A 21,429-nucleotide genomic window follows, 5' to 3' on the forward strand; every position below is an offset into this window, starting at 1 on the left:
GCCTCTCCAGCTTTTGCTCATTTTTGGGGCTTGAAAATCATAGCTTTAAATCTGGCTAAGCAGTATGACTTCTCAAGCATTAGGATGAAAATTCAGACAACCCCACCAAAGTTCTCTTGTTTCCTAAACTTCAAGAAACAGACTGTTGCTAACTAGGCATAATATGAAGAGTTTTACTTTATCTCTCTAGTTCTCTCATTGGCATTTAGAGCATAACCTATTGCACAAATTGTGTAGGCTTGATATTGCCTTGCAAGGATTTGTTCTTTGCCATAGACTTGATGAAAGTAACTTTTAAATTTCAGCTAATTAGCATAACCTCTGTTAGGAAACAAAATGAGAACACACTCACTAAAGTTTATGCTTGAAAGACTTGAATTAGAATAGCCATTATGCTAAGAATTTTAATTAATCTGCTTGGCCATTAATTAAGGAGCCTGACTTTTCTCTGTGAAGAACGGCTCTCCATTCAATTGAAAGGACAGCAGTTACACATCTACCAAGAGTTGTGTTTCTGCCTGGTATCGAGCCAGGGACCTTTCGCGTGTGAGGCAAACGTGATAACCACTACAGAAACCCTGCAGCACTGGCCGTTCAGGATCAGCCCAGCATTTCCTCCTTTTTGGTGCCTGCAAGGCATAGTTTAAAAACTGGCTTGAATTGTCTTCTCCCCGTTAGGAGGCAAAATTCAATCCCACCAAGCAATGTTTTCTTGTTTCATTGCCTTTGAGAGACAGAATGTTACTCCCTAGGAATAATATGAAGAGCTTTACCGGATCACTGTAGGCTTATTCATCGGCATGGAAAGCAATCCCTAGTGCACAAATTCTGCATCATTAACATTGCTTTGCATAGATTTTAATTGTCAGGAGACTATAAGGATGTTACTTTTAAGAATTAGCTAAGTAGCATAACTTATCTCTGTTAGGAGATCAAATACAGATGCACTCGTGGAGTTTCTGTTTTGTTTCATTTTGTTTGAAATACATGGATTAGCACACCCATCATGCTACAATGAGTTTTACATCATCCCTGTGACAATTGAAATCAGCCTTAAACACAGCTCCTAAAGCACAGTCCTTGCATCACCGGAGGACAAGCCTGCTGCATATATTGACTTTCTCGGTTTGCAAATGGAGACAGTGATGGGATATTTTTTTCCAACAGAGAAGCTACTCTTTATGTCCATACTAAGATGCTAGTAATCTTCTGATCTTGAAATTTCCATTTTGCACAATGTAGAACCAAGTTGCAGACGAAGAGGTTAGGGATTTCACATGCGTTATAGTGCCGGAGTTTGGAGTACAGGACTTGGAGAACTCAATTGAAGTAACTAGGGAGTTCAGAAAATCATTTCCCTCTGCTGCAAGAAGGCCATTCGATTCCCTGGTGTCTACTTCAAATAGAAGACACAGAAACCAAAGAACCAGCTAATGTTTCTGCTCAGCTTCAATTCAAGGTCCTTTCACACATAATGCAAACGTGATGACCAATTCACTACAGACACCATGCAAAAATGCCTTGATGCAGTATGGTATCACTGCAATTTCAGATCAATTTTTTCACCAGCTCATCCCCAAAACTGAAAATGTGTGCAAATTATTTAGGAGAAAGAATGAACATCATTTATGCCAAAACCTTTCATATTTGGAAGTTCACAAATAGCTGCCATTTTATGCAAATTTCGTGGGTATGTCGGATGGCCTAAAATGCGTTTCATGAGCAGACGTACCTAAAATTCAAATGGTTCACAATTGTAATTTTCAGAAATATCTGATTCAAACTGTCAGAAAAAAAATGCTGTTTAGCTGAAAGGGAACCCTCTAGTCCGACCTACACATCAGTCCAAACTGGTGGTCCTGGAAAATTGTAGGTTCTGTTCTTGCTTTCTAAACCTATGTAGCAGGGCCGTGTGAGCTCTTCACTGCTTAAGGCCATAAAAACCGAAGATCTCTTTCATTGCAGTCCCAATAGTTGTCCTCAGAACCTCACTCCTCTCAATTCTACCTTGAAGTCATGAACAGTATTGCCTTCTTTTACCATTTTGAGTGCAGTTAAAAAGCAGCTCAGCTGCAGTTCCATGATGCTGAGTTTAAGTTGATTTCCCTGTGCAGTTCTTTAGCCTCGCCTGCCCATGCTTCCCTTTGTTCCAACCATTTTATACAGTAAACACCAAAAATGGATGAAAGAGAAATGCTTCTGCACAGTATGGAAGCTGGGACATGTGACCTGGAAAGCAAATGCAATGACCACTACTCTAGACAAATCAAGAGAGTTCAAGATCTATATCAATCAATAATGATCCCCCAAAAAGGTCTTTTAGTCAACAGGATTTATGCCAAAATGATGTTGCGATTAGACAAGGAGCTTGGTGCCTCAGTCTGAGGACCTAAAGGGCAAACCGCACAAAGAGTCTCCCACTTGATACACTGCTTACAAAAAGCACGTGCCCAACTACTGTGCTATCAAGAGGGATGTTTCTGCCAGGTATGGAACAGAGGACCTTTCTCGTGTTAGGCGAACATGCTGAGCACTACACTACAGAAACCACTTTAAAATGCTTCTTTGCCTCTCCAGCTTTTGCTCATTTTTGGGGCTTGAAAATCATAGCTTTAAATCTGGCTAAGCAGTATGACTTCTCAAGCATTAGGATGAAAATTCAGACAACCCCACCAAAGTTCTCTTGTTTCCTAAACTTCAAGAAACAGACTGTTGCTAACTAGGCATAATATGAAGAGTTTTACTTTATCTCTCTAGTTCTCTCATTGGCATTTAGAGCATAACCTATTGCACAAATTGTGTAGGCTTGATATTGCCTTGCAAGGATTTGTTCTTTGCCATAGACTTGATGAAAGTAACTTTTAAATTTCAGCTAATTAGCATAACCTCTGTTAGGAAACAAAATGAGAACACACTCACTAAAGTTTATGCTTGAAAGACTTGAATTAGAATAGCCATTATGCTAAGAATTTTAATTAATCTGCTTGGCCATTAATTAAGGAGCCTGACTTTTCTCTGTGAAGAACGGCTCTCCATTCAATTGAAAGGACAGCAGTTACACATCTACCAAGAGTTGTGTTTCTGCCTGGTATCGAGCCAGGGACCTTTCGCGTGTGAGGCGAACGTGATAACCACTACACTACAGAAACCCTACAGCACTGGCCGTTCAGGATCAGCCCAGCATTTCCTCCTTTTTGGTGCCTGCAAGGCATAGTTTAAAAACTGGCTTGAATTGTCTTCTCCCCGTTAGGACGCAAAATTCAATCCCACCAAGCAATGTTTTCTTGTTTCATTGCTTTTGAGAGACAGAATGTTACTCCCTAGGAATAATATGAAGAGCTTTACCGGATCACTGTAGGCTTATTCATCGGCATGGAAAGCAGTCCCTAGTGCACAAATTCTGCATCATTAACATTGCTTTGCATAGATTTTAATTGTCAGGAGACTAGAAAGAATTTACTTTTAAGAATTCGCTAAGTAGCATAACTTATCTCTGTTAGGAGATCAAATACAGATGCACTCGTGGAGTTTCTGTTTTGTTTAATTTTGTTTGAAATACATGGATTAGCACACCCATCATGCTACAGTGAGTTTTACATCATCCCTGTGACAATTGAAATCAGCCTTAAACACAGCTCCTAAAGCACAGTCCTTGCATCACCGGAGGACAAGCCTGCTGCATATATTGACTTTCTCGGTTTGCAAATGGAGACAGTGATGGGATATTTTTTTCCAACAGAGAAGCTACTCTTTATGTCCATACTAAGATGCTAGTAATCTTCTGATCTTGAAATTTCCATTTTGCACAATGTAGAACCAAGTTGCAGACGAAGAGGTTAGGGATTTCACATGCGTTATAGTGCCGGAGTTTGGAGTACAGGACTTGGAGAACTCAATTGAAGTAACTAGGGAGTTCAGAAAATCATTTCCCTCTGCTGCAAGAAGGCCATTCGATTCCCTGGTGTCTACTTCAAATAGAAGACACAGAAACCAAAGAACCAGCTAATGTTTCTGCTCAGCTTCAATTCAAGGTCCTTTCACACATAATGCAAACGTGATGACCAATTCACTACAGACACCATGCAAAAATGCCTTGATGCAGTATGGTATCACTGCAATTTCAGATCAATTTTTTCACCAGCTCATCCCCAAAACTGAAAATGTGTGCAAATTATTTAGGAGAAAGAATGAACATCATTTATGCCAAAACCTTTCATATTTGGAAGTTCACAAATAGCTGCCATTTTATGCAAATTTCGTGGGTATGTCGGATGGCCTAAAATGCGTTTCATGAGCAGACGTACCTAAAATTCAAATGGTTCACAATTGTAATTTTCAGAAATATCTGATTCAAACTGTCAGAAAAAAAATGCTGTTTAGCTGAAAGGGAACCCTCTAGTCCGACCTACACATCAGTCCAAACTGGTGGTCCTGGAAAATTGTAGGTTCTGTTCTTGCTTTCTAAACCTATGTAGCAGGGCCGTGTGAGCTCTTCACTGCTTAAGGCCATAAAAACCGAAGATCTCTTTCATTGCAGTCCCAATAGTTGTCCTCAGAACCTCACTCCTCTCAATTCTACCTTGAAGTCATGAACAGTATTGCCTTCTTTTACCATTTTGAGTGCAGTTAAAAAGCAGCTCAGCTGCAGTTCCATGATGCTGAGTTTAAGTTGATTTCCCTGTGCAGTTCTTTAGCCTCGCCTGCCCATGCTTCCCTTTGTTCCAACCATTTTATACAGTAAACACCAAAAATGGATGAAAGAGAAATGCTTCTGCACAGTATGGAAGCTGGGACATGTGACCTGGAAAGCAAATGCAATGACCACTACTCTAGACAAATCAAGAGAGTTCAAGATCTATATCAATCAATAATGATCCCCCAAAAAGGTCTTTTAGTCAACAGGATTTATGCCAAAATGATGTTGCGATTAGACAAGGAGCTTGGTGCCTCAGTCTGAGGACCTAAAGGGCAAACCGCACAAAGAGTCTCCCACTTGATACACTGCTTACAAAAAGCACGTGCCCAACTACTGTGCTATCAAGAGGGATGTTTCTGCCAGGTATGGAACAGAGGACCTTTCTCGTGTTAGGCGAACATGCTGAGCACTACACTACAGAAACCACTTTAAAATGCTTCTTTGCCTCTCCAGCTTTTGCTCATTTTTGGGGCTTGAAAATCATAGCTTTAAATCTGGCTAAGCAGTATGACTTCTCAAGCATTAGGATGAAAATTCAGACAACCCCACCAAAGTTCTCTTGTTTCCTAAACTTCAAGAAACAGACTGTTGCTAACTAGGCATAATATGAAGAGTTTTACTTTATCTCTCTAGTTCTCTCATTGGCATTTAGAGCATAACCTATTGCACAAATTGTGTAGGCTTGATATTGCCTTGCAAGGATTTGTTCTTTGCCATAGACTTGATGAAAGTAACTTTTAAATTTCAGCTAATTAGCATAACCTCTGTTAGGAAACAAAATGAGAACACACTCACTAAAGTTTATGCTTGAAAGACTTGAATTAGAATAGCCATTATGCTAAGAATTTTAATTAATCTGCTTGGCCATTAATTAAGGAGCCTGACTTTTCTCTGTGAAGAACGGCTCTCCATTCAATTGAAAGGACAGCAGTTACACATCTACCAAGAGTTGTGTTTCTGCCTGGTATCGAGCCAGGGACCTTTCGCGTGTGAGGCAAACGTGATAACCACTACAGAAACCCTGCAGCACTGGCCGTTCAGGATCAGCCCAGCATTTCCTCCTTTTTGGTGCCTGCAAGGCATAGTTTAAAAACTGGCTTGAATTGTCTTCTCCCCGTTAGGAGGCAAAATTCAATCCCACCAAGCAATGTTTTCTTGTTTCATTGCCTTTGAGAGACAGAATGTTACTCCCTAGGAATAATATGAAGAGCTTTACCGGATCACTGTAGGCTTATTCATCGGCATGGAAAGCAATCCCTAGTGCACAAATTCTGCATCATTAACATTGCTTTGCATAGATTTTAATTGTCAGGAGACTATAAGGATGTTACTTTTAAGAATTAGCTAAGTAGCATAACTTATCTCTGTTAGGAGATCAAATACAGATGCACTCGTGGAGTTTCTGTTTTGTTTAATTTTGTTTGAAATACATGGATTAGCACACCCATCATGCTACAATGAGTTTTACATCATCCCTGTGACAATTGAAATCAGCCTTAAACACAGCTCCTAAAGCACAGTCCTTGCATCACCGGAGGACAAGCCTGCTGCATATATTGACTTTCTCGGTTTGCAAATGGAGACAGTGATGGGATATTTTTTTCCAACAGAGAAGCTACTCTTTATGTCCATACTAAGATGCTAGTAATCTTCTGATCTTGAAATTTCCATTTTGCACAATGTAGAACCAAGTTGCAGACGAAGAGGTTAGGGATTTCACATGCGTTATAGTGCCGGAGTTTGGAGTACAGGACTTGGAGAACTCAATTGAAGTAACTAGGGAGTTCAGAAAATCATTTCCCTCTGCTGCAAGAAGGCCATTCGATTCCCTGGTGTCTACTTCAAATAGAAGACACAGAAACCAAAGAACCAGCTAATGTTTCTGCTCAGCTTCAATTCAAGGTCCTTTCACACATAATGCAAACGTGATGACCAATTCACTACAGACACCATGCAAAAATGCCTTGATGCAGTATGGTATCACTGCAATTTCAGATCAATTTTTTCACCAGCTCATCCCCAAAACTGAAAATGTGTGCAAATTATTTAGGAGAAAGAATGAACATCATTTATGCCAAAACCTTTCATATTTGGAAGTTCACAAATAGCTGCCATTTTATGCAAATTTCGTGGGTATGTCGGATGGCCTAAAATGCGTTTCATGAGCAGACGTACCTAAAATTCAAATGGTTCACAATTGTAATTTTCAGAAATATCTGATTCAAACTGTCAGAAAAAAAATGCTGTTTAGCTGAAAGGGAACCCTCTAGTCCGACCTACACATCAGTCCAAACTGGTGGTCCTGGAAAATTGTAGGTTCTGTTCTTGCTTTCTAAACCTATGTAGCAGGGCCGTGTGAGCTCTTCACTGCTTAAGGCCATAAAAACCGAAGATCTCTTTCATTGCAGTCCCAATAGTTGTCCTCAGAACCTCACTCCTCTCAATTCTACCTTGAAGTCATGAACAGTATTGCCTTCTTTTACCATTTTGAGTGCAGTTAAAAAGCAGCTCAGCTGCAGTTCCATGATGCTGAGTTTAAGTTGATTTCCCTGTGCAGTTCTTTAGCCTCGCCTGCCCATGCTTCCCTTTGTTCCAACCATTTTATACAGTAAACACCAAAAATGGATGAAAGAGAAATGCTTCTGCACAGTATGGAAGCTGGGACATGTGACCTGGAAAGCAAATGCAATGACCACTACTCTAGACAAATCAAGAGAGTTCAAGATCTATATCAATCAATAATGATCCCCCAAAAAGGTCTTTTAGTCAACAGGATTTATGCCAAAATGATGTTGCGATTAGACAAGGAGCTTGGTGCCTCAGTCTGAGGACCTAAAGGGCAAACCGCACAAAGAGTCTCCCACTTGATACACTGCTTACAAAAAGCACGTGCCCAACTACTGTGCTATCAAGAGGGATGTTTCTGCCAGGTATGGAACAGAGGACCTTTCTCGTGTCAGGCGAACATGCTGAGCACTACACTACAGAAACCACTTTAAAATGCTTCTTTGCCTCTCCAGCTTTTGCTCATTTTTGGGGCTTGAAAATCATAGCTTTAAATCTGGCTAAGCAGTATGACTTCTCAAGCATTAGGATGAAAATTCAGACAACCCCACCAAAGTTCTCTTGTTTCCTAAACTTCAAGAAACAGACTGTTGCTAACTAGGCATAATATGAAGAGTTTTACTTTATCTCTCTAGTTCTCTCATTGGCATTTAGAGCATAACCTATTGCACAAATTGTGTAGGCTTGATATTGCCTTGCAAGGATTTGTTCTTTGCCATAGACTTGATGAAAGTAACTTTTAAATTTCAGCTAATTAGCATAACCTCTGTTAGGAAACAAAATGAGAACACACTCACTAAAGTTTATGCTTGAAAGACTTGAATTAGAATACCCATTATGCTAAGAGTTTTAATTAATCAGCTTGGCTATTAATTAAGGAGCCTGACTTTTCTCTGTGAAGAACGACACTCCATTCAATTAAAAGGACAGCAGTTACACATCTACCAAGAGCTGTGTTTCTGCCTGGTATCGAGCCAGGGACCTTTCGCGTGTGAGGCGAACGTGATAACCACTACACTACAGAAACCCTACAGCACTAGCCGTTCAGGATCAGCCCAGCATTTCCTCCTTTTTGGTGCCTGCAAGGCATAGTTTAAAAACTGGCTTGAATTGTCTTCTCCCCGTTAGGATGCAAAATTCAATCCCACCAAGCAATGTTTTCTTGTTTCATTGCCTTTGAGAGACAGAATGTTACTCCCTAGGAATAATATGAAGAGCTTTACCGGATCACTGTAGGCTTATTAATCGGCATGGAAAGCAGTCCCTAGTGCACAAATTCTGCATCATTAACATTGCTTTGCATAGATTTTAATTGTCAGGAGACTATAAGGATGTTACTTTTAAGAATTAGCTAAGTAGCATAACTTATCTCTGTTAGGAGATCAAATACAGATGCACTCGTGGAGTTTCTGTTTTGTTTAATTTTGTTTGAAATACATGGATTAGCACACCCATCATGCTACAATGAGTTTTACATCATCCCTGTGACAATTGAAATCAGCCTTAAACACAGCTCCTAAAGCACAGTCCTTGCATCACCGGAGGACAAGCCTGCTGCATATATTGACTTTCTCGGTTTGCAAATGGAGACAGTGATGGGATATTTTTTTCCAACAGAGAAGCTACTCTTTATGTCCATACTAAGATGCTAGTAATCTTCTGATCTTGAAATTTCCATTTTGCACAATGTAGAACCAAGTTGCAGACGAAGAGGTTAGGGATTTCACATGCGTTATAGTGCCGGAGTTTGGAGTACAGGACTTGGAGAACTCAATTGAAGTAACTAGGGAGTTCAGAAAATCATTTCCCTCTGCTGCAAGAAGGCCATTCGATTCCCTGGTGTCTACTTCAAATAGAAGACACAGAAACCAAAGAACCAGCTAATGTTTCTGCTCAGCTTCAATTCAAGGTCCTTTCACACATAATGCAAACGTGATGACCAATTCACTACAGACACCATGCAAAAATGCCTTGATGCAGTATGGTATCACTGCAATTTCAGATCAATTTTTTCACCAGCTCATCCCCAAAACTGAAAATGTGTGCAAATTATTTAGGAGAAAGAATGAACATCATTTATGCCAAAACCTTTCATATTTGGAAGTTCACAAATAGCTGCCATTTTATGCAAATTTCGTGGGTATGTCGGATGGCCTAAAATGCGTTTCATGAGCAGACGTACCTAAAATTCAAATGGTTCACAATTGTAATTTTCAGAAATGTCTGATTCAAACTGTCAGAAAAAAAATGCTGTTTAGCCGAAAGGGAACCCTCTAGTCCGACCTACACATCAGTCCAAACTGGTGGTCCTGGAAAATTGTAGGTTCTGTTCTTGCTTTCTAAACCTACGTAGCAGGGCCGTGTGAGCTCTTCACTGCTTAAGGCCATAAAAACCGAAGATCTCTTTCATTGCAGTCCCAATAGTTGTCCTCAGAACCTCACTCCTCTCAATTCTACCTTGAAGTCATGAACAGTATTGCCTTCTTTTACCATTTTGAGTGCAGTTAAAAAGCAGCTCAGCTGCAGTTCCATGATGCTGAGTTTAAGTTGATTTCCCTGTACAGTTCTTTAGCCTCGCCTGCCCATGCTTCCCTTTGTTCCAACCATTTTATACAGTAAACACCAAAAATGGATGAAAGAGAAATGCTTCTGCACAGTATGGAAGCTGGGACATGTGACCTGGAAAGCAAATGCAATGACCACTACTCTAGACAAATCAAGAGAGTTCAAGATCTATATCAATCAATAATGATCCCCCAAAAAGGTCTTTTAGTCAACAGGATTTATGACAAAATGATGTTGCGATTAGACAAGGAGCTTGGTGCCTCAGTCTGAGGACCTAAAGGGCAAACCGCACAAAGAGTCTCCCACTTGATACACTGCTTACAAAAAGCACGTGCCCAACTACTGTGCTATCAAGAGGGATGTTTCTGCCAGGTATGGAACAGAGGACCTTTCTCGTGTCAGGCGAATATGCTGAGCACTACACTACAGAAACCACTTTAAAATGCTTCTTTGCCTCTCCAGCTTATGCTCATTTTTGGGGCTTGAAAATCATAGCTTTAAATCTAGCTAAGCAGTATGACTTCTCAAGCATTAGGATGAAAATTCAGACAACCCCACCAAAGTTCTCTTGTTTCCTACCCTTCGAGAAACAGACTGTTGCTAACTAGGCATAATATGAAGAGTTTTACTTTATCTCTGTAGTTCTCTCATTGGCATTTAGAGCATAACCTATTGCACAAATTGTGTATGCTTGATATTGCCTTGCAAGGATTTGTTCTTTGCCATAGACTTGATGAAAGTAACTTTTAAATTTCAGCTAATTAGCATAACCTCTGTTAGGAAACAAAATGAGAACACACTCACTAAAGTTTATGCTTGAAAGACTTGAATTAGAATACCCATTATGCTAAGAGTTTTAATTAATCAGCTTGGCTATTAATTAAGGAGCCTGACTTTTCTCTGTGAAGAACGACTCTCCATTCAATTAAAAGGACAGCAGTTACAAATCTACCAAGAGTTGTGTTTCTGCCTGGTATCGAGCCAGGGACCTTTCGCGTGTGAGGCTAACGTGATAACCACTACACTACAGAAACCTACTGCACTGGCCGTTCAGGATCAGCCCAGCATTTCCTCCTTTTTGGTGCCTGCAAGGCATAGTTTAAAAACTGGCTTGAATTGTCTTCTCCCCGTTAGGAGGCAAAATTCAATCCCACCAAGCAATGTTTTCTTGTTTCATTGCCTTTGAGAGACAGAATGTTACTCCCTAGGAATAATATGAAGAGCTTTACCGGATCACTGTAGGCTTATTCATCGGCATGGAAAGCAATCCCTAGTGCACAAATTCTGCATCATTAACATTGCTTTGCATAGATTTTAATTGTCAGGAGACTATAAGGATGTTACTTTTAAGAATTAGCTAAGTAGCATAACTTATCTCTGTTAGGAGATCAAATACAGATGCACTCGTGGAGTTTCTGTTTTGTTTCATTTTGTTTGAAATACATGGATTAGCACACCCATCATGCTACAATGAGTTTTACATCATCCCTGTGACAATTGAAATCAGCCTTAAACACAGCTCCTAAAGCACAGTCCTTGCATCACCGGAGGACAAGCCTGCTGCATATATTGACTTTCTCGGTTTGCAAATGGAGACAGTGATGGGATATTTTTTTCCAACAGAGAAGCTACTCTTTATGTCCATACTAAGATGCTAGTAATCTTCTGATCTTGAAATTTCCATTTTGCACAATGTAGAACCAAGTTGCAGACGAAGAGGTTAGGGATTTCACATGCGTTATAGTGCCGGAGTTTGGAGTACAGGACTTGGAGAACTCAATTGAAGTAACTAGGAAGTTCAGAAAATCATTTCCCTCTGCTGCAAGAAGGCCATTCGATTCCCTGGTGTCTACTTCAAATAGAAGACACAGAAACCAAAGAACCAGCTAATGTTTCTGCTCAGCTTCAATTCAAGGTCCTTTCACACATAATGCAAACGTGATGACCAATTCACTACAGACACCATGCAAAAATGCCTTGATGCAGTATGGTATCACTGCAATTTCAGATCAATTTTTTCACCAGCTCATCCCCAAAACTGAAAATGTGTGCAAATTATTTAGGAGAAAGAATGAACATCATTTATGCCAAAACCTTTCATATTTGGAAGTTCACAAATAGCTGCCATTTTATGCAAATTTCGTGGGTATGTCGGATGGCCTAAAATGCGTTTCATGAGCAGACGTACCTAAAATTCAAATGGTTCACAATTGTAATTTTCAGAAATATCTGATTCAAACTGTCAGAAAAAAAATGCTGTTTAGCTGAAAGGGAACCCTCTAGTCCGACCTACACATCAGTCCAAACTGGTGGTCCTGGAAAATTGTAGGTTCTGTTCTTGCTTTCTAAACCTATGTAGCAGGGCCGTGTGAGCTCTTCACTGCTTAAGGCCATAAAAACCGAAGATCTCTTTCATTGCAGTCCCAATAGTTGTCCTCAGAACCTCACTCCTCTCAATTCTACCTTGAAGTCATGAACAGTATTGCCTTCTTTTACCATTTTGAGTGCAGTTAAAAAGCAGCTCAGCTGCAGTTCCATGATGCTGAGTTTAAGTTGATTTCCCTGTGCAGTTCTTTAGCCTCGCCTGCCCATGCTTCCCTTTGTTCCAACCATTTTATACAGTAAACACCAAAAATGGATGAAAGAGAAATGCTTCTGCACAGTATGGAAGCTGGGACATGTGACCTGGAAAGCAAATGCAATGACCACTACTCTAGACAAATCAAGAGAGTTCAAGATCTATATCAATCAATAATGATCCCCCAAAAAGGTCTTTTAGTCAACAGGATTTATGCCAAAATGATGTTGCGATTAGACAAGGAGCTTGGTGCCTCAGTCTGAGGACCTAAAGGGCAAACCGCACAAAGAGTCTCCCACTTGATACACTGCTTACAAAAAGCACGTGCCCAACTACTGTGCTATCAAGAGGGATGTTTCTGCCAGGTATGGAACAGAGGACCTTTCTCGTGTTAGGCGAACATGCTGAGCACTACACTACAGAAACCACTTTAAAATGCTTCTTTGCCTCTCCAGCTTTTGCTCATTTTTGGGGCTTGAAAATCATAGCTTTAAATCTGGCTAAGCAGTATGACTTCTCAAGCATTAGGATGAAAATTCAGACAACCCCACCAAAGTTCTCTTGTTTCCTAAACTTCAAGAAACAGACTGTTGCTAACTAGGCATAATATGAAGAGTTTTACTTTATCTCTCTAGTTCTCTCATTGGCATTTAGAGCATAACCTATTGCACAAATTGTGTAGGCTTGATATTGCCTTGCAAGGATTTGTTCTTTGCCATAGACTTGATGAAAGTAACTTTTAAATTTCAGCTAATTAGCATAACCTCTGTTAGGAAACAAAATGAGAACACACTCACTAAAGTTTATGCTTGAAAGACTTGAATTAGAATAGCCATTATGCTAAGAATTTTAATTAATCTGCTTGGCCATTAATTAAGGAGCCTGACTTTTCTCTGTGAAGAACGGCTCTCCATTCAATTGAAAGGACAGCAGTTACACATCTACCAAGAGTTGTGTTTCTGCCTGGTATCGAGCCAGGGACCTTTCGCGTGTGAGGCAAACGTGATAACCACTACAGAAACCCTGCAGCACTGGCCGTTCAGGATCAGCCCAGCATTTCCTCCTTTTTGGTGCCTGCAAGGCATAGTTTAAAAACTGGCTTGAATTGTCTTCTCCCCGTTAGGAGGCAAAATTCAATCCCACCAAGCAATGTTTTCTTGTTTCATTGCCTTTGAGAGACAGAATGTTACTCCCTAGGAATAATATGAAGAGCTTTACCGGATCACTGTAGGCTTATTCATCGGCATGGAAAGCAATCCCTAGTGCACAAATTCTGCATCATTAACATTGCTTTGCATAGATTTTAATTGTCAGGAGACTATAAGGATGTTACTTTTAAGAATTAGCTAAGTAGCATAACTTATCTCTTTTAGGAGATCAAATACAGATGCACTCGTGGAGTTTCTGTTTTGTTTCATTTTGTTTGAAATACATGGATTAGCACACCCATCATGCTACAATGAGTTTTACATCATCCCTGTGACAATTGAAATCAGCCTTAAACACAGCTCCTAAAGCACAGTCCTTGCATCACCGGAGGACAAGCCTGCTGCATATATTGACTTTCTCGGTTTGCAAATGGAGACAGTGATGGGATATTTTTTTCCAACAGAGAAGCTACTCTTTATGTCCATACTAAGATGCTAGTAATCTTCTGATCTTGAAATTTCCATTTTGCACAATGTAGAACCAAGTTGCAGACGAAGAGGTTAGGGATTTCACATGCGTTATAGTGCCGGAGTTTGGAGTACAGGACTTGGAGAACTCAATTGAAGTAACTAGGGAGTTCAGAAAATCATTTCCCTCTGCTGCAAGAAGGCCATTCGATTCCCTGGTGTCTACTTCAAATAGAAGACACAGAAACCAAAGAACCAGCTAATGTTTCTGCTCAGCTTCAATTCAAGGTCCTTTCACACATAATGCAAACGTGATGACCAATTCACTACAGACACCATGCAAAAATGCCTTGATGCAGTATGGTATCACTGCAATTTCAGATCAATTTTTTCACCAGCTCATCCCCAAAACTGAAAATGTGTGCAAATTATTTAGGAGAAAGAATGAACATCATTTATGCCAAAACCTTTCATATTTGGAAGTTCACAAATAGCTGCCATTTTATGCAAATTTCGTGGGTATGTCGGATGGCCTAAAATGCGTTTCATGAGCAGACGTACCTAAAATTCAAATGGTTCACAATTGTAATTTTCAGAAATATCTGATTCAAACTGTCAGAAAAAAAATGCTGTTTAGCTGAAAGGGAACCCTCTAGTCCGACCTACACATCAGTCCAAACTGGTGGTCCTGGAAAATTGTAGGTTCTGTTCTTGCTTTCTAAACCTATGTAGCAGGGCCGTGTGAGCTCTTCACTGCTTAAGGCCATAAAAACCGAAGATCTCTTTCATTGCAGTCCCAATAGTTGTCCTCAGAACCTCACTCCTCTCAATTCTACCTTGAAGTCATGAACAGTATTGCCTTCTTTTACCATTTTGAGTGCAGTTAAAAAGCAGCTCAGCTGCAGTTCCATGATGCTGAGTTTAAGTTGATTTCCCTGTGCAGTTCTTTAGCCTCGCCTGCCCATGCTTCCCTTTGTTCCAACCATTTTATACAGTAAACACCAAAAATGGATGAAAGAGAAATGCTTCTGCACAGTATGGAAGCTGGGACATGTGACCTGGAAAGCAAATGCAATGACCACTACTCTAGACAAATCAAGAGAGTTCAAGATCTATATCAATCAATAATGATCCCCCAAAAAGGTCTTTTAGTCAACAGGATTTATGCCAAAATGATGTTGCGATTAGACAAGGAGCTTGGTGCCTCAGTCTGAGGACCTAAAGGGCAAACCGCACAAAGAGTCTCCCACTTGATACACTGCTTACAAAAAGCACGTGCCCAACTACTGTGCTATCAAGAGGGATGTTTCTGCCAGGTATGGAACAGAGGACCTTTCTCGTGTCAGGCGAACATGCTGAGCACTACACTACAGAAACCACTTTAAAATGCTTCTTTGCCTCTCCAGCTTTTGCTCATTTTTGGGGCTTGAAAATCATAGCTTTAAATCTGGCTAAGCAGTATGACTTCTCAAGCATTAGGATGAAAATTCAGACAACCCCACCAAAGTTCTCTTGTTTCCTAAACTTCAAGAAACAGACTGTTGCTAACTAGGCATAATATGAAGAGTTTTACTTTATCTCTCTAGTTCTCTCATTGGCATTTAGAGCATAACCTATTGCACAAATTGTGTAGGCTTGATATTGCCTTGCAAGGATTTGTTCTTTGCCATAGACTTGATGAAAGTAACTTTTAAATTTCAGCTAATTAGCATAACCTCTGTTAGGAAACAAAATGAGAACACACTCACTAAAGTTTATGCTTGAAAGACTTGAATTAGAATACCCATTATGCTAAGAGTTTTAATTAATCAGCTTGGCTATTAATTAAGGAGCCTGACTTTTCTCTGTGAAGAACGACACTCCATTCAATTACAAGGACAGCAGTTACACATCTACCAAGAGCTGTGTTTCTGCCTGGTATCGAGCCAGGGACCTTTCGCGTGTGAGGCGAACGTGATAACCACTACACTACAGAAACCCTACAGCACTAGCCGTTCAGGATCAGCCCAGCATTTCCTCCTTTTTGGTGCCTGCAAGGCATAGTTTAAAAACTGGCTTGAATTGTCTTCTCCCCGTTAGGATGCAAAATTCAATCCCACCAAGCAATGTTTTCTTGTTTCATTGCCTTTGAGAGACAGAATGTTACTCCCTAGGAATAATATGAAGAGCTTTACCGGATCACTGTAGGCTTATTAATCGGCATGGAAAGCAGTCCCTAGTGCACAAATTCTGCACCATTAACATTGCTTTGCATAGATTTTAATTGTCAGGAGACTATAAGGATGTTACTTTTAAGAATTAGCTAAGTAGCATAACTTATCTCTGTTAGGAGATCAAATACAGATGCACTCGTGGAGTTTCTGTTTTGTTTAATTTTGTTTGAAATACATGGATTAGCACACCCATCATGCTACAATGAGTTTTACATCATCCCTGTGACAATTGAAATCAGCCTTAAACACAGCTCCTAAAGCACAGTCCTTGCATCACCGGAGGACAAGCCTGCTGCATATATTGACTTTCTCGGTTTGCAAATGGAGACAGTGATGGGATATTTTTTTCCAACAGAGAAGCTACTCTTTATGTCCATACTAAGATGCTAGTAATCTTCTGATCTTGAAATTTCCATTTTGCACAATGTAGAACCAAGTTGCAGACGAAGAGGTTAGGGATTTCACATGCGTTATAGTGCCGGAGTTTGGAGTACAGGACTTGGAGAACTCAATTGAAGTAACTAGGGAGTTCAGAAAATCATTTCCCTCTGCTGCAAGAAGGCCATTCGATTCCCTGGTGTCTACTTCAAATAGAAGACACAGAAACCAAAGAACCAGCTAATGTTTCTGCTCAGCTTCAATTCAAGGTCCTTTCACACATAATGCAAACGTGATGACCAATTCACTACAGACACCATGCAAAAATGCCTTGATGCAGTATGGTATCACTGCAATTTCAGAACAATTTTTTCACCAGCTCATCCCCAAAACTGAAAATGTGTGCAAATTATTTAGGAGAAAGAATGAACATCATTTATGCCAAAACCTTTCATATTTGGAAGTTCACAAATAGCTGCCATTTTATGCAAATTTCGTGGGTATGTTGGATGGCCTAAAATGCGTTTCATGAGCAGACGTACCTAAAATTCAAATGGTTCACAATTGTAATTTTCAGAAATATCTGATTCAAACTGTCAGAAAAAAAATGCTGTTTAGCTGAAAGGGAACCTTCTAGTCCGACCTACACATCAGTCCAAACTGGTGGTCCTGGAAAATTGTAGGTTCTGTTCTTGCTTTCTAAACCTATGTAGCAGGGCCGTGTGAGCTCTTCACTGCTTAAAGCCATAAAAACCGAAGATCTCTTTCATTGCAGTCCCAAAAGTTGTCCTCAGAACCTCACTCCTCTCAATTCTACCTTGAAGTCATGAACAGTATTGCCTTCTTTTACCATTTTGAGTGCAGTTAAAAAGCAGCTCAGCTGCAGTTCCATGATGCTGAGTTTAAGTTGATTTCCCTGTGCAGTTCTTTAGCCTCGCCTGCCCATGCTTCCCTTTGTTCCAACCATTTTATACAGTAAACACCAAAAATGGATGAAAGAGAAATGCTTCTGCACAGTATGGAAGCTGGGACATGTGACCTGGAAAGCAAATGCAATGACCACTACTCTAGACAAATCAAGAGAGTTCAAGATCTATATCAATCAATAATGATCCCCCAAAAAGGTCTTTTAGTCAACAGGATTTATGACAAAATGATGTTGCGATTAGACAAGGAGCTTGGTGCCTCAGTCTGAGGACCTAAAGGGCAAACTGCACAAAGAGTCTCCCACTTGATACACTGCTTACAAAAAGCACGTGCCCAACTACTGTGCTATCAAGAGGGATGTTTCTGCCAGGTATGGAACAGAGGACCTTTCTCGTGTCAGGCGAACATGCTGAGCACTACACTACAGAAACCACTTTAAAATGCTTCTTTGCCTCTCCAGCTTTTGCTCATTTTTGGGGCTTGAAAATCATAGCTTTAAATCTAGCTAAGCAGTATGACTTCTCAAGCATTAGGATGAAAATTCAGACAACCCCACCAAAGTTCTCTTGTTTCCTACCCTTCGAGAAACAGACTGTTGCTAACTAGGCATAATATGAAGAGTTTTACTTTATCTCTGTAGTTCTCTCATTGGCATTTAGAGCATAACCTATTGCACAAATTGTGTATGCTTGATATTGCCTTGCAAGGATTTGTTCTTTGCCATAGACTTGATGAAAGTAACTTTTAAATTTCAGCTAATTAGCATAACCTCTGTTAGGAAACAAAATGAGAACACACTCACTAAAGTTTATGCTTGAAAGACTTGAATTAGAATACCCATTATGCTAAGAGTTTTAAATAATCAGCTTGGCTATTAATTAAGGAGCCTGACTTTTCTCTGTGAAGAACGGCTCTCCATTCAATTAAAAGGACAGCAGTTACACATCTACCAAGAGTTCTGTTTCTGCCTGGTATCGAGCCAGGGACCTTTCGCGTGTGAGGCGAACGTGATAACCACTACACTACAGAAACCCTACAGCACTGGCCGTTCAGGATCAGCCCAGCATTTCCTCCTTTTTGGTGCCTGCAAGGCATAGTTTAAAAACTGGCTTGAATTGTCTTCTCCCCGTTAGGACGCAAAATTCAATCCCACCAAGCAATGTTTTCTTGTTTCATTGCTTTTGAGAGACAGAATGTTACTCCCTAGGAATAATATGAAGAGCTTTACCGGATCACTGTAGGCTTATTCATCGGCATGGAAAGCAGTCCCTAGTGCACAAATTCTGCATCATTAACATTGCTTTGCATAGATTTTAATTGTCAGGAGACTAGAAAGAATTTACTTTTAAGAATTCGCTAAGTAGCATAACTTATCTCTGTTAGGAGATCAAATACAGATGCACTCGTGGAGTTTCTGTTTTGTTTAATTTTGTTTGAAATACATGGATTAGCACACCCATCATGCTACAGTGAGTTTTACATCATCCCTGTGACAATTGAAATCAGCCTTAAACACAGCTCCTAAAGCACAGTCCTTGCATCACCGGAGGACAAGCCTGCTGCATATATTGACTTTCTCGGTTTGCAAATGGAGACAGTGATGGGATATTTTTTTCCAACAGAGAAGCTACTCTTTATGTCCATACTAAGATGCTAGTAATCTTCTGATCTTGAAATTTCCATTTTGCACAATGTAGAACCAAGTTGCAGACGAAGAGGTTAGGGATTTCACATGCGTTATAGTGCCGGAGTTTGGAGTACAGGACTTGGAGAACTCAATTGAAGTAACTAGGGAGTTCAGAAAATCATTTCCCTCTGCTGCAAGAAGGCCATTCGATTCCCTGGTGTCTACTTCAAATAGAAGACACAGAAACCAAAGAACCAGCTAATGTTTCTGCTCAGCTTCAATTCAAGGTCCTTTCACACATAATGCAAACGTGATGACCAATTCACTACAGACACCATGCAAAAATGCCTTGATGCAGTATGGTATCACTGCAATTTCAGAACAATTTTTTCACCAGCTCATCCCCAAAACTGAAAATGTGTGCAAATTATTTAGGAGAAAGAATGAACATCATTTATGCCAAAACCTTTCATATTTGGAAGTTCACAAATAGCTGCCATTTTATGCAAATTTCGTGGGTATGTTGGATGGCCTAAAATGCGTTTCATGAGCAGACGTACCTAAAATTCAAATGGTTCACAATTGTAATTTTCAGAAATATCTGATTCAAACTGTCAGAAAAAAAATGCTGTTTAGCTGAAAGGGAACCCTCTAGTCCGACCTACACATCAGTCCAAACTGGTGGTCCTGGAAAATTGTAGGTTCTGTTCTTGCTTTCTAAACCTATGTAGCAGGGCCGTGTGAGCTCTTCACTGCTTAAAGCCATAAAAACCGAAGATCTCTTTCATTGCAGTCCCAAAAGTTGTCCTCAGAACCTCACTCCTCTCAATTCTACCTTGAAGTCATGAACAGTATTGCCTTCTTTTACCATTTTGAGTGCAGTTAAAAAGCAGCTCAGCTGCAGTTCCATGATGCTGAGTTTAAGTTGATTTCCCTGTGCAGTTCTTTAGCCTCGCCTGCCCATGCTTCCCTTTGTTCCAACCATTTTATACAGTAAACACCAAAAATGGATGAAAGAGAAATGCTTCTGCACAGTATGGAAGCTGGGACATGTGACCTGGAAAGCAAATGCAATGACCACTACTCTAGACAAATCAAGAGAGTTCAAGATCTATATCAATCAATAATGATCCCCCAAAAAGGTCTTTTAGTCAACAGGATTTATGACAAAATGATGTTGCGATTAGACAAGGAGCTTGGTGCCTCAGTCTGAGGACCTAAAGGGCAAACTGCACAAAGAGTCTCCCACTTGATACACTGCTTACAAAAAGCACGTGCCCAACTACTGTGCTATCAAGAGGGATGTTTCTGCCAGGTATGGAACAGAGGACCTTTCTCGTGTCAGGCGAACATGCTGAGCACTACACTACAGAAACCACTTTAAAATGCTTCTTTGCCTCTCCAGCTTTTGCTCATTTTTGGGGCTTGAAAATCATAGCTTTAAATCTAGCTAAGCAGTATGACTTCTCAAGCATTAGGATGAAAATTCAGACAACCCCACCAAAGTTCTCTTGTTTCCTACCCTTCGAGAAACAGACTGTTGCTAACTAGGCATAATATGAAGAGTTTTACTTTATCTCTGTAGTTCTCTCATTGGCATTTAGAGCATAACCTATTGCACAAATTGTGTATGCTTGATATTGCCTTGCAAGGATTTGTTCTTTGCCATAGACTTGATGAAAGTAACTTTTAAATTTCAGCTAATTAGCATAACCTCTGTTAGGAAACAAAATGAGAACACACTCACTAAAGTTTATGCTTGAAAGACTTGAATTAGAATACCCATTATGCTAAGAGTTTTAATTAATCAGCTTGGCTATTAATTAAGGAGCCTGACTTTTCTCTGTGAAGAACGGCTCTCCATTCAATTAAAAGGACAGCAGTTACACATCTACCAAGAGTTCTGTTTCTGCCTGGTATCGAGCCAGGGACCTTTCGCGTGTGAGGCGAACGTGATAACCACTACACTACAGAAACCCTACAGCACTGGCCGTTCAGGATCAGCCCAGCATTTCCTCCTTTTTGGTGCCTGCAAGGCATAGTTTAAAAACTGGCTTGAATTGTCTTCTCCCCGTTAGGACGCAAAATTCAATCCCACCAAGCAATGTTTTCTTGTTTCATTGCTTTTGAGAGACAGAATGTTACTCCCTAGGAATAATATGAAGAGCTTTACCGGATCACTGTAGGCTTATTCATCGGCATGGAAAGCAGTCCCTAGTGCACAAATTCTGCATCATTAACATTGCTTTGCATAGATTTTAATT

General features: G+C 40.2%; 1 protein-coding gene and 5 non-coding genes across 6 annotated transcripts in view; all 6 read right to left on the reverse strand.

Annotated features, from left to right (window-relative positions):
• The window catches only part of LOC145659971 (alpha-1-antitrypsin homolog), a 268,558-nt gene that overhangs the window by 125,418 nt on the left and 121,711 nt on the right, over positions 1 to 21,429 (reverse strand). The window lies entirely within an intron of this gene.
• On the reverse strand, positions 3,077 to 3,149 carry trnav-cac (transfer RNA valine (anticodon CAC)). The gene has a single exon. It is a non-coding gene; the product is annotated as a tRNA-Val (tRNA).
• On the reverse strand, positions 8,216 to 8,288 carry trnav-cac (transfer RNA valine (anticodon CAC)). The gene has a single exon. It is a non-coding gene; the product is annotated as a tRNA-Val (tRNA).
• Positions 15,926 to 15,998, reverse strand: trnav-cac (transfer RNA valine (anticodon CAC)). The gene has a single exon. It is a non-coding gene; the product is annotated as a tRNA-Val (tRNA).
• Positions 18,498 to 18,570, reverse strand: trnav-cac (transfer RNA valine (anticodon CAC)). Its single transcript has one exon. It is a non-coding gene; the product is annotated as a tRNA-Val (tRNA).
• On the reverse strand, positions 21,070 to 21,142 carry trnav-cac (transfer RNA valine (anticodon CAC)). Its single transcript has one exon. It is a non-coding gene; the product is annotated as a tRNA-Val (tRNA).

The sequence above is a fragment of the Electrophorus electricus genome, chromosome 2, assembly GCF_041902795.1.
Source record: "Electrophorus electricus isolate QZ-2024a chromosome 2, ASM4190279v1, whole genome shotgun sequence".
Lineage (NCBI taxonomy): Eukaryota > Metazoa > Chordata > Actinopteri > Gymnotiformes > Gymnotidae > Electrophorus > Electrophorus electricus.